Here is a 12,027-nt window from a genome sequence, read left to right on the forward strand (position 1 = left end):
AAGTTAGAAATGGTCCATAAAGCATTGCTCTGAATTGTTTCAACTTAACAGTTTCAGTTTTAACAAACCAACATGTTTTGTTGTGCCAACCATAAACTTGTATTGCTTCTTCATATTAACGCAAGTGTGTGTGTTTTTCAAACTCACGAAGCTAAGTTAAAAACATCTTTGACTTATAATTGAATGTCAAAAGAAAACAATGTTTTGAGCTCTATGAACATATCAGGTTAAGTTATGAACAGATTTCAACTCATTCACTGCAGATGAATGAAATCAAATATATTTGCTACTATAACACAAAATACTACTTTTTGAAATAATGGTACCACTTACTGTCTAATGTTAAAAGAACTCAGATGTTTATGGCAGAAACTGCACAAACACTAGTAAGTTAACAGAACATCTACTTGTAATTCCTGTTAACACAGATACAAGTGACAAGAGACAGTTATAGTCAAGGCCTTTTAATTTTCCAGTAAAAAAAAATATACAAGTGCTTATAAAGTTACAAATGTTAAAATCTGATGAAACTTACACATTTTGTTTACACATTTAAGCAAATACATGTATATTTTTGTATGCTCTTGTGTAGGCCTGTCACAAAAGTTCATATACAGTATAAATCAACTTATTGTTTAGAATAATTTTGCATTTTACCTAAGTAAATGTTAATTGCAACTCGTGTTGTTGAAGATCTCTTAACACATACTTTTAGAACAACTGCTTTCTGAGATTTTGTTTTAGTCGCATCAAGTGGTCCACAGTATCATTCATGGCAATATTTTTTTTCAATATAATGAATTTAATTGTGTGATTGTGACAGGCCGACACTTGTGTTGTAGACAAACTTGGAGGCATTCACATATACACGTTCAAAAAACACTGGATGGATCTTCTCAGTGGTGATCCCACCACCAGAGCAGCAGTCCTGTTCCTCCTGTTCCTCTTGTGTTCTGCAAAAAGTGACAAATGTTGTTTAGGAGCAACTTTCCTTCATTATGTGGAGAAGAGACGAGACACTGAGGAATACAATGGCATCTACTGCATTTAGAAGTTCCAGAGTCTTAAGGATTGATACGACTATTTTAATTTTATTTTAAAATGTATAACTGATGAGTCATTTATTATGCAGTTGGTAGAGTGGGTCGTCTTGTGATCGGAAGGTTGGAGGTTTGAATCCCTGCTCCCCCCCCTCCCCCCCCTCAAATGCAGAGAACAAATTACTCTTCAGAGATTATTAAAGGCTAACTTAACTTCCCACTATACTTACATTTTTACATGGCACAAAGAATTCCAGGAGTTCCAGGAATTGCTAGAACATTATTGAAGCTCTAGCAGTCGGGGAAAAACGTCCTCAAAGCCATCCAGAAATGAAGCCAGCAGTTCAGTTACAGCCACTTGTTGAAATTCAGCTTTTATCAGAGAACAAAATACAAATAATTAGCAAGCGCGCAAATAAAACAAAACAATAAACAGTAAACCGTTACATCACCTCATCACCGACACGCTCTCTCTTCCACTGGGCCCAGCATCGGTTTTGTCATGAATGGGGCTGTTTTTCCGAATTTTCCTCCATTTCTTCTTCACAGTCACCTTCTTGAGGCTCCTTTTGAAATATGTTAAGATTAGACCTGCTTAATCTCAAACATACTGCATAAATAAGCACACAATCAAAACACGTTTGCTACATGTCCAGGTTGACCCAAGTTGTGGAATTTTATAATCCAAGTTTATTTGCTAACACATTTAAAGTAATTACTTTGTGTCATGTGCTAATAAATAAAACCAAGGGTTACTCCCTCAATTTCATTCCCATACTTTATTAGGCATTTTGAAGCACACCAGATGTATTTAAAAGAAGTAAGAATGTATGAAATGTATTAGTATAAAAATACATGTTAAAACACATTTCATCTTTCTGCCTTTACTGCACTAGTGCCCCCCCCCCCCCCCCCCCCCCCCCTCTCTCATCCCCCCCTGACAATGCAAGTGAACGTGTGTTGTCTCCACGTTATGTTCATGAAGACACACACGTGCCATACACACACACTGAGTATTTACTCAGAATGACAACAGAATAATCATTTCATTTTAACAGTGACGCAGACGTTTGACCAGCATTTAATGTAAAACTGGGCCAAAACGCAGACCATACTGACAGTGAAAGAATCACTAGCAGGGCTGCCAACTTTTCACCAAACTTTGGAGTGAGACATTGGTCGGTCCTGAGCTGGGGGGCCTTTTCATGGCGATAGTGTCTCGTAATCGTACTAAATTCTAAGCCAAAAGCAAGTCTACGATCTACATGACTGACACATCAGGAGCTGCACATGGATCAGAGGGGGTTTGGCACCACCCCACATGGCCATCAGAACCTATTGAAAGTGTGGGAGGGCACTCTGAAGGGGGGTTTGGGGGTCCTCCCCCAAGAAATGTGTTATTTATAGCCCGGCCCACCACAACTACTAGATGCACTCATGCAGTGTTTTTAATTTAGTTTTAGCGCTTTGAGATGGAGCACCTTTTGAGAGAAATCATTATTATAGGGGCGACAGGTGCAGCTGGTGGAGCGGGTCGTCTCATGATCGGAAGGTCGGGAGTTCGAATCTCACCTCCTGAAAGTGCACACTGTCGTTGTGTCCTTGGGCAAGACACATTGCCCCCAGTGTCTGCGTACATCGGTGTGTGAATGAGAGTATGATCCTTGCTGTAAAGCGCTTTATAAGTTGAGACCATTTGCAATTTTCAGTTTTAGCCACGTTGGTGTAATGTACCATGACCTTTGACCTGGGAAAGTGGAATCTACCTTGTAACCTAGCAACAGGTCATATTCCAAAGTGTGTCATGACACATTCCTTCCTGCTTCATATGGAATGCTGTGTCTGTTGCTATGGTGAGTCCAGGTCATTTCTGCCAAACTGCTGGTTTAGTTCACATTGCGACTCCGTCTTAGCAAACGCTCAGCACTTTCTCACAGTTTTGATCGACTTTTACAAACATTTGTGACATTAGCAAAATGGAAAACGCCCAAGACACTTCTGACAGTGTTACAGAAGGAGCTGAAGCGTTTTCTGAAAAAGACAAACTCAAACAGAGATCCAGGAGCTCCATGAAAGAGAGCGTCAGTGGAGAGAGGAGAGATCAGGTCTCCTTCAGAGAGAAACATGGAGGCAGGAGCGTGACAGGCTCTGGCTGTCGTTCTTTCATGCCAGAGAACAACAGTGGTCAGAGACGCAATTTGAGAATGAAAGACGTTGGTGTGAAAGTCACAGTTACAAGACTTCGAAAGCGCCGCACGAGAGTCTGCAGTACGTGACGAGCTTCTGTTAAACGTGTTAAGAGAAGATGAAAGGCATCTCATCATCGAAACTGAAAGAACATCAGAAATATGAATCCCTCAGACGACGAACACACAGGGTTCAGGAGCAGAAAACGTCCAGCAAACATCTGAGCCAGCGAACAGCGCCAACATGAGCGAAGGCCACAATAACCACGCTTTGCTCACATTTGGGGATTTTCCTCCAGAACAAGAACAATTTCTGAACGATCCTTCAGTGACAGTTGTAGAAATGGTGCCACTAAGACCAAAGCATCAACAAATTAATATGTAAATATGTCAAAATTACTCAAAACTTTACTATAACTTTTACTATTAAGTCAAATGAAAACTGTGTCTTCTAAAATATGAATATATTCTTCTCAGGGATAAACACACATCTCAGCTCCCGTTGGTTTGCTCCGCAGGCTGGAGCACTGAGGCACCAGGCGGCCGTCCCAGGAGGAGAGCGCCCCCTACAGGAGACCAGGGCCCAGACAACGTTGAGCTGAGGAAACAGCTTAATGCAGGTGCAAGGACGATGCTGCTCGATCGACAGCGGGCCAGGGAGCGAGGACCTGCAGCTGCGTCTGGAAGCCTCTGACCCCGGGGTCCCGCACGGTGGGGTGGGAGGGGCCTCTGCGGCGAGCGGACCCCACGAAAAGCTTTAGTCGTCAGGGAGGCAAATTTGCTGCCATTGGTGTGACAGGGCCGGTGTTAGGACAGGGCGGTGGTTGTAGGACTTGAGAGCGGGGGGAGGATTAGGACAGGATGGTGGTTACAGGAGTGGGGGGGGGGGGTTTAGGACAGGACGGTGGTCACAGGAGTGGGGGGGAGGTGTAAGACAGGACGGTGGTTACAGGAGTAGGGGGGGAGGTCTAGGACAGGACAGTGGTTATAGGAGTAGGGGGGGCGGTTCTCTCACATCAATGGCATAAAATTTGCTTTTACTGAGCTCAGTTTGGTAGAGATCTGATAGTCCAGGGTGGGACGGCATGGGGTAAATTAGCGAGGGGTAGGATATTGCGCGAGGGCTAGGACATCGCGCGGCCTTTAGCGAGGGCTAGGACATCGCGCGGCCTTTAGCAAGGGCTAGGACATCGCGCGGCCTTTAGCGAGGGCTAGGACATCGCGCAGCCTTTAGCGAGGGCTAGGACATCGTGTGGCCTTTAGCGAGGGCTAGGACATCGCGCGAGGGGTAGGACATTGCGCGAGGGCTAGGACATTGCGCGGGGGCATTAGTGAGGGGTAGGAATCGCGCGGGGCACTACCGAGGGCTAGGACATCGCGCGGCCTTTAGCGAGGGCTAGGACATCGCGCGGCCTTTAGCGAGGGCTAGGACATCGCGCGGCCTTTAGCAAGGGCTAGGACATCGCGCGGCCTTTAGCGAGGGCTAGGACATCGTGTGGCCTTTAGCGAGGGCTAGGACATCGCGCGAGGGGTAGGACATTGCGCGAGGGCTAGGACATTGCGCGGGGGCATTAGTGAGGGGTAGGAATCGCGCGGGGCACTACCGAGGGCTAGGACATCGCGCGGCCTTTAGCGAGGGCTAGGACATCGCGCGGCCTTTAGCGAGGGCTAGGACATCGCGCGGCCTTTAGCGAGGGCTAGGACATCGCGCAGCCTTTAGCGAGGGCTAGGACATCGCGCGAGGGGTAGGACATTGCGCGGGGGCATTAGTGAGGGGTAGGAATCGCGCGGGGCACTACCGAGGGCTAGGACATCGCGCGGCCTTTAGCGAGGGCTAGGACATCGTGTGGCCTTTAGCGAGGGCTAGGACATCGCGCGAGGGGTAGGACATTGCGCGAGGGCTAGGACATTGCGCGGGGGCATTAGTGAGGGGTAGGAATCGCGCGGGGCACTACCGAGGGCTAGGACATCGCGCGGCCTTTAGCGAGGGCTAGGACATCGCGCGGCCTTTAGCGAGGGCTAGGACATCGCGCGGCCTTTAGTGAGGGCTAGGACATCGCGCGGCCTTTAGCGAGGGCTAGGACATCGCGCGGCCTTTAGTGAGGGCTAGGACATCGCGCGGCCTTTAGCGAGGGCTAGGACATCGCGTGGCCTTTAGCGAGGGCTAGGACATCGCGTGGCCTTTAGCGAGGGCTAGGACATCGCGCGGCCTTTAGCGAGGGCTAGGACATCGCGCGGCCTTTAGCGAGGGCTAGGACATCGCGCGGCCTTTAGTGAGGGCTAGGACATCGCGCGGCCTTTAGCGAGGGCTAGGACATCGCGTGGCCTTTAGCGAGGGCTAGGACATCGCGAGAGAGGATAGGGCGTGACATTATGGGGCGTGAGGGTACTGCGTGTAACCAGACTGGGCAGCGACAAGATAGCTTTTCTGAGTTCAGCTCTGGGACAGATGAGTCACCAAACCCCCCCATGTGCAGGACCCGGGGCAGGGCTCCACGCAGCTGCAGTGGACCTCGTTCTGTGGCTGCTGTCGCGGGCAGCATCGCTTTGTACCTGCATTTAGGTTGTTTCTTCAGCTCAACGTTGTCTGGGCCCTGGTCTCCTGTAGGGGGCGCTCTCCTCCTGGGACGGCCACGTGTTGCCTCAGAGCTCAGGCCTGCAGAGGGAAATAAGGGGAACAGCTGGTGTGAGTTTAATCACTCCTTCCCTCTTAAACTCTGTATAGTTTGGGTAAGAGAGTAAGAATGTATGACAAATGTTTAGAGTTGATCAGGAACTGTTTGTTTTTGAAGTTACAAAGATGCTTTTACTCAAGTAAAGTGCTTGAACTTATTTTAATAGTAAAAGTTCTTCGGTCAAATGAAAACTGTGTCTTCTAAAATATGAATATATTCTTCTCAGGGATAAACACACATCTCAGCTCCCGTTGGTTTCCTCCGCAGGCCGGAGCACTGAGGCACCAGGCGGCCGTCCCAGGAGGAGAGCGCCCCCTACAGGAGACCAGGGCCCAGACAACGTTGAGCTGAGGAAACAGCTTAATGCAGGTGCAAGGACGATGCTGCTTGAACGACAGCGGGCCACAGAGCGAGGACCTGCAGCTGCGTCTGGAAGCCTCTGACCCCGGGGTCCCGCACAGTCGGGTGGGAGGGGCCTCTGCGGCGAGCGGACCCTACGAAAAGCTTTAGTCGTCAGGGAGGTAAATTTGCTGCCATTGGTGTGACAGGGCCGGTGTTAGGACAGGGCGGTGGTTGTAGGACTTGAGGGCGGGGGGAGGATTAGGACAGGATGGTGGTCACAGGAGTAGGGGGGAGGGGGGAGGTTTAGGACAGGACGGTGGTTACAGGAGTAGGGGGAGGGGGGAGGTTTAGGACAGGACGGTGGTTACAGGAGTAGGGGGGGGGGATTAGGACAGGACGGTGGTTACAGGGGTAGGGGGGGCGGTTCTCTCACATCAATGGCATAAAATTTGCTTTTACTGAGCTCAGTTTGGTAGAGATCTGATAGTCCAGGATGGGACGGCATGAGGTAAATTAACGAGGGGTACGAAATCGCGCGGGGCATTAGCGAGGGGTAGGACATCGCGTGGCCTTTAGCGAGGGCTAGAACATCGCACGGGACATTAGTGAGGGGTAGGACATCGCGTGGCCTATAGCGAGGGGTAGGACATCGCGCGGGACATTAGTGAGGGGTAGGACATCGCGCGGGACATTAGTGAGGGGTAGGACATCGCGCGGGACATTAGCGAGGGCTAGAACATCGCACGGGACATTAGTGAGGGGTAGGACATCGCGTGGCCTATAGCGAGGGCTAGGACATCGCGTGGCCTTTAGCGAGGGGTAGGACATCGCGTGGCCTATAGCGAGGGCTAGGACATCGCGTGGCCTTTAGCGAGGGGTAGGACATCGCACGGGACATTAGTGAGGGGTAGGACATCGCACGGGACATTAGTGAGGGGTAGGACATCGCGTGGCCTATAGCGAGGGCTAGGACATCGCGTGGCCTTTAGCGAGGGGTAGGACATCGCGCGGCCTTTAGCGAGGGCTAGGACATCGCGAGAGAGGATAGGGCGTGACAGTATGGGGCGTGAGGGTACTTTGTGTAACCGGACAGGGCAGCTCTGGGACAGATGAGTCACCAAACCCCCCCATGTGCAGGACCCGGGGCAGGGCTCCACGCAGCTGCAGTGGACCTCGTTCTGTGGCTGCTGTCGCGGGCAGCATCGCTTTGTACCTGCATTTAGGTTGTTTCTTCAGCTCAACGTTGTCTGGGCCCTGGTCTCCTGTAGGGGGCGCTCTCCTCCTGGGACGGCCACGTGTTGCCTCAGAGCTCAGGCCTGCAGAGGGAAATAAGGGGAACAGCTGGTGTGAGTTTATTCACTCCTTCCCTCTTACCCAAACTGTACAGAGTTTAAGAACGTATGACAAATGTTTAGAGGTGATCAGGAACTGGGTCGTCTTCAGAAGTTTACCGTCATATTTTTGAAGTTACAACGATGCTTTTACTCAAGTAATGACAAAGCATAATGAATTCTTTGGGACTGAACTTAGAATTAAACTCCTAGGATCTAATCAACAAGATGGATGACTTCCATCCTCTCCAGACTGGCACTCCTTTGTTTCTCCTTTTGCCAGAAGCAAGACCCCCACTGGGATAGCAAGGAACCCGCTAAAAGTAAAAACAGGAACTGACACTAATGTTAAAACTCATTCACAAAGATGAAACTTCCTTGAGCTTTTAACATCCTGCTGAAAGCCACACTCCTCTGGATTCAGGATTGAAACCAACATCTTGGCCTTGTGTTTGAGGTCAGACAAAGTTCCCCCACAGACAGTGGATTTCCATGCAAAGACTGTCCTATCACAAAGAAAGAAACAGATTTCAAATATTTGTTTCTTTTATGACACTCATGAAACAGGTCTGAAGCTGCTGCTGGCCATGGACCCTCTGGACGAGACCAAAGACTCTTTACTGACAATGTGACTAATGTACATATTAACTGCCTCACTATGTGTGTCACACAAATGTTTGACTCTTTGTTGAATATTTATCAGTAATTGATGGAGTATTAACGTTGCCTTCAAAATTAGAGGTACGGCCTGATCTCGCTCTCTTATAAAACTTCTCTTTGTTTTGGTGACCATCCTCGTGGTTTAAAACCTCGTGTTTCTCATTTATTTTTCTTGGAAAATATATACATTTTTGAGCTCAGTATAATCGCTCCTTTTAAGTCGACAATTTACCATTTGGAGCAAATCCTGGTAAAAAAAAAAAAAGCTTTACAAATTTAATTTTGTCTTTAATTTTGTAATGAATTAATTTATTGGTTTATTTGGTCGGGACAGTGCGTGTTAATTAACATACATGGGTCTCGTGCATGTAAACATGCCACACTGGATTGCAGCCTTGGGCTAATTCCATCCGTTTTAGTGGGAGGGGAAACTGTTTTTTGATCACAATCGTTAAAAGCACTTTTTGCAACATAATGAAGCCCTGGACGGGCTCGACCAAGCACCGGCTGCAGTAGCTCTAAAGAGCAGCTCAGCGCGGCTCCACGAGAGTACCCGCGCTGGGCCTGAGCGAGTATACTGGAGAGCCTCTGGGGACCCACACAAGGAGAGAAGTGGTCAAACCAGGCGCACCTGGCTCCTCTCGGGCGCCACCAGGCTGACCACCACGGTGCCAAACCCGTCCTCCAAAACAAGTGCTGTCCACCTCCATGGCCTCCAGGTGAAAGATCGCCTCCATCCTGCGGTGTCTGTCGGCTTGGTGTTGAGCGCAGGCTACTCCAGCTCTGACCAATGTCCCCTTTGACCTCGCCATCGCCATCCGTAACTCCGGCCAATGATTATGTCCCTACATGTTTCGTGTGGGTCTGATCTCAGTGGCCGCGTTACATCGGTTGATTTTCAACCTACCAATCAGCGAGCAGGGGAGGCGGGGCTTGTAGAAGTAGCATTTGATCGCTCTCTTCACTCACTCGGGCGCATTACATCGCCTACGTGAAATCAGATCCAATCGTCTCAAACTATAAAAGGAGTTCACCCCTCCCACCTGAAAATGGAGCTCAATTGTGAAGATCCAGACCCTCTGTATGAAATGAGTATGAGGTAAGACCAGGCTACCTTTGACCATTTTTATTTAATTACTTTTAAAAACCCTTTGTAAACCTATCAATCAGGCCAAACCATATTAAAGATAATTAGACCAATGTAACAAAGATACTCCATCCACTACTGTAATTGTCATTCACCCCATTTAAGACCTGTTATACATTAAACCTTAATAATGTTGATGCTTAAGTGTGTGTGTGACCTCAAATTTTGAATAAATATTCACATTTGCATTTAAAGTTTGGGTTTCTACGTGTTATTGTGCTTTGATTTCGTCAGTATAGTTAAAAGATTCAAGATTTCATTCCTTCAGATCTGTGTTAATAGATTTATATAAGACTTTCTTCCTGAATGTCCATATTACTCTGTCAAAGAACAGAGTTTGAGCGATAGTGTTCTAGGGTTTGTTAGGATCTGGTTCTTTTGTATCACGCGAGAACAGTTATTTGGATATGACCAAAGCAGACACTGGAGATATAAGTTGTCTCAAAGAAAAGGCTTTTACTGCCATTGTTCCAGTTACAAAGAAGTAAAACCAGCTGGTGACTTCAGAGAAAGAGAAGAAGTCCAGACCTTTTATCTCCTTTTATCCCAGTCTTGCTCCTCTGTGATGAGAGGGTGACTGTCTATCTGTGAGTCAGTTGTTTGTGTCTATGTGTTTGCAGATTATCTGTACTTTACGTTATGTTCAGAATGGTCACGTTCAAACCTCCGTACGGAGCACGAGGCTTTACCAGCCCAGTGACCGAGACGGGTCTGCGGCCGATACACTTGCAGTGACCGCAGAGCGTGGCCTGTTCTCATCATGGGGTGTAAAGCCAGTCAGAGAAGCGCTCATTTTGCATGGTTGCCTATGGCCTTGTAAGTTTTCTGCCACAAAACCTGTTAAAACGCCAAGGAACTCAGCACGGTACCGTAGGTGGCAGCATGTACAGTAGTTTGGCTCACAGTCCACCATTAAACTGGAAGAAGAAGGAACTAAGCTGCTATTCTTCTTTATTCGCTAGACTCGCTAGACTCTTACTCTCCGCCATTGCTTTTGGTAAAAATTAGCCTCAGTCAAACAACATCCCCACGGTCTGTTTTTCTGCGCTGATATAGATCTACGGTGGTTAAACAAATACATTATAACTTCTTATGTAGCCATTAGCAACAGTGTAAAAGACAGAAACAAAAGAAGAAAAAAAAACAGTTTTCCAAGACCTGGTTGCACACAGTGGCTTGAGTGATGCACCTCCTCACAACTTTCTCACTTTCAATGTTGTGTCGAGGAGTGACACGTCATTTTAGAAGTAAAAGAAAAACATGTTTGTGGGGATGATTCTGCTGGCAGCCAGAGTAAGCTCCTCTCCAAGTTTCTTTCTTAGACTCGGTTGATGCTTCTTCCTGATCAATTTCCAAAACGAACCACCGCTGAGTCGCCGGTCCGTTCATTTCTGTGACGGCTGGAGATGGCGGCTGATATTGTGACAGCGTTGCTAATTAACTTCTCTCACAACACATTATTTTCCTTCAAAATGTAAGACACTCGAGCCAGTTTTATTTTTCTATCAGCGTGTGCCATCAAACAAACACCTGAATCTTGTCTCATTGTTGTTTTTAGCCTCGCCTTCTGTTCCGTTTCTCCCCTACTCTGGTTAGCGCTGATAAATCGGTCATTATCTATTTGCAGAACTTCTGTATATCTTCACATAAAGTTATTCAACTGACAAAAGATTTACAGAAGTAATTATGTTCTGTTTCATCAGCCATTTGAGCGGTTTTGAATGTATAGGTGACCAAAACTGGCTTAGAAAGACGATAACAAACAAAGTGTTAGCCACAGCGGTATGCAGGTGATGTCACAGCGTAGCAACAGCATCAAACCGACACCAGATGAGTGTCAGTGTTGAGCTATTATTTATTTTGACACTCATTTTGGAATATTGAGGATTATAGAATGAAAGTGATGCAAGTGGGAGCGGGGAAACTGTGGTGGGGGTCACGAGAACATTTCAGTATTAGAGTATTTTTCATTGCATTTATATTTGTGATTTAAAACATACTATTGTGGTGGAAATACGGCAGAAACATTCATAAATGTGATGCTAAATGAAATCATAATAGCTGCTAACTTTATTATTTTTTCCCCCCCAAGGTCTTGGCACAGTGGGTGGGGTCAAGGTCTAAAACGCTTGGGAAAACCTGCTCTAATTACCATGTCGTAGATATGTTTCATGTTTCCCTAATAAGGATATAAGATAAAGTCCCTGGTAAGTATTACTCATAGTCTTGCAACAGGGAAGTAGCAAAATACATTTACCATTTACTTACTCTGATTTGACCCGAGAGGAGCTCGGAGTAGAGTCGCTGCTCCTTCACGTCGAAAGGAGCCAGCTGAGGTGGCTCGGGCATCTGTTCCGGATGCCTCCTGGTCGCCTCCCGCGGGAGGTGTTCCAGGCATGTCCTAGTGGGACAAGGCCTCGTGGAAGACCCAGGACACGCTGGTGGGACTATGTCTCCGAGCTGGCCTGGTGTCGCCTCAGGGTCCCCCCAGAACAGCTGGAGGAGGTGTGTGTGGATCGGGAAGTCTGGGCATCTCTGCTGAGACTGCTGCCCCCGCGACCCGGCCCCGGATAAAGCGGAAGAAAACGGATGGATGGATGGATACTATGATTTGCTCATGTGGCCCATTGGTACAGTATGGAAGCG

This window comes from Gobius niger (assembly GCF_951799975.1).
Source record: "Gobius niger genome assembly, chromosome: 8".
NCBI lineage: Eukaryota > Metazoa > Chordata > Actinopteri > Gobiiformes > Gobiidae > Gobius > Gobius niger.